Below are 2,503 nucleotides of genomic sequence, written 5' to 3'. Positions count from 1 at the left end.
GGTTGGAACGACAGCTCTCGAGCTGTCGTTAGAAGCATAGTTCCTTGTTAGTTTGTTGTGTCGACGTCATTGATTTCGCAGCAGCTGGGATGTGTTCTATTCAGAGCTATCGACCCTATAGCCTATTTCTTTCGAAGCGTTCACCATTCACTTTAAGTGATTTGGATGACTTAAAGTCGAGGTGCTCAGGTTTTACACAATTTGATTTCTTCATTACAGATGATTTGAAACGATATAATAGAGTGACAATTGCAATTATTCTCCCTTCGAAGTGCCCTCCGAAAGGATTATTAATGCCGGTTAGGACGCAGTCTTGGTTTCGTTTGTGCGAAGAAACGGTGAGTGTGCAAGTGAGTAGCTTTGTTAAATTCCCAAAGACAAATAGTCATATAACAATATTTTACAAAAATTATTTTAGGGGTTTACCCTTAAATATTAAATTGTATCTGTACTGTAGCCTACACATACGCAACATATGGAAACGTAGGCTAATTTACATACGATAACATAGGCTATTTAAAATATTACACACTCAAACCACAGTATTTTTTATATATAGTAAAAGAATGAAGTAAAATTTTATAAATAAGCAGTTTTGTGTAGTAGAATATAATATTCTCATGGCGAAACAAATAGGCCTACATATTTATTGTTTGCAAAAGTATTTATGTGAAGTCTGCTGGGGGGAAACATAGGCAAATAAACAACATTATTTATTAACACAAGTTATGTCAGATTAAATTAAACAAATAATAGAAAACACAGTATCCAAACTGTAAAATATTAGCCTACCATCCAAACATATTCTGAATTAAAAGTTCTCTGACTTCTGCTCCTGCAGGATGCATTCTGCCTTGATGTGGGTTCAAAGGATCATCATCATCATCATCATCAGAAACAGCATCTTCCTCACCATCGGCTCCAACAGCACCAACTTCCTCCTCAGGAAGCTGGACATTTTCCCTGACTGCAATGTTGTGGAGAATTGCAGTAACCACAATAACAGAACAGCTTTTGGTGGGGTTTAGCTTCAGGCCACCACTGGACTTGCTGATGCAGCGAAAACGTTGTTTCCACAGTCCTATAGTCCACTGTCTCCCAGGATCCAGCTATCACCAAAGCCACCTTCTTCAGCCATCTGGCAAATTGCAGAATTGGCCCATGCAAAAGAGTCATGTGTGCTTCCAGGCCATTTTGCCACAATGTCAGTGAACATTCCCTGGTGATCACACACTACTTGAACATTAATGGCTGGATAGCCCTTCCTGCAAATGTACAAGGGCTCATTTACCTTAGGGCTTAATACTGGGATTAGGGTGCCATCAATGATGCCAATCACTCTGGGAATGTTGTCAATATCATAGAATTGTTGATTGGCCAGCTGTATTTCCTCAGGAGTTTTGGGGAAAACCAGGATGCTCTTCATCAGCTGTAATAGCAAAGGTGTTACTGTTGTCACAGTTTTGCTGACTGAAGACTTGCTGAGCCCCAGGCCATCACCCACCACCTCCATAAAACTTCCAACAGCAAAATAACGCAGTGTAGCTAACAACTGCACCTCTGGACTTAAGGCGTAGTTTCTTCTTGTTGCCCTCTGAAGGTGTGGTTTCACTATCTGAAATAATTCAAGGATCTTGGTCCTTGGAAGACGGAATTTTCTTAAAATTGCATCATCAGATAGTGAGTCAAGAGGGGTAAAATTTGTCCTTATGTGGGCATTTATATAAACTGATTGACTTCTCAGTCGCCTTCTGTGCTCCAGCTGTAAGAATCTTTGTAAAGCTGCCATTATTGAGCACTTGAAACACACATACACACTGTTTTATTAGGAGAGGCATTAGTACACCTGCTTTTCAGTTAATAGAAACACCTTAGCTAATAATCATTCTAAATTAATTTAATTACTACAATTAATTATTCCCATCTTCTACCATCTAAAATAGGCTGTTGTCATTCTGTTATTTCATATTTTTCATTCTTCTCTTAAGAAAGTGTCACAGGCCGGGGTGGGCCAATCAGGCTGCACCCACCCCTGGAACCCCTCTTTCACCCTTGGGGGGTCGGACAGAGGCCAAGCAAGACAACAACAGACAGAATAATCAAAAAGGTATATTTTATTTATGGATTAGAAGGTTAAAAGTCTTAAAAGGTAGAGGTCCGGTGAGTAGGATTTCTTCGGTTCCCAGGCCAGAAGGGGAGACTAAAGGGGTTCGTGGAATTGCCGTCAGGTAAGTGTATGGTACGTATGTCTCGGAAGGAGGAAGAGAAAGGGGGGGGGTTTACGGCCAGGAGCGTGGGTCTTCTGACCAAGGTCTTTCACCGCCCACCAGACGGCGGCGGCTTTCCCTTCCGTCTTTCCCAAAGGCGGACAAACGCACAGGGCAGGCGAAAGGATGACCAACTGGATTCTTTTACTGTGGAGCAGCCAATGGCAGTTTCTCACAGTCTTCCTCAGAGGTGGGCTTACACACAGAGCTGATAAGAGGAGTTAATTCTGCAAAGC

The sequence above is a fragment of the Leuciscus leuciscus genome, assembly GCF_965113295.1.
Source record: "Leuciscus leuciscus genome assembly, chromosome: 4".
NCBI lineage: Eukaryota > Metazoa > Chordata > Actinopteri > Cypriniformes > Leuciscidae > Leuciscus > Leuciscus leuciscus.
Note: the sequence above shows the minus strand (reverse complement) of the source record.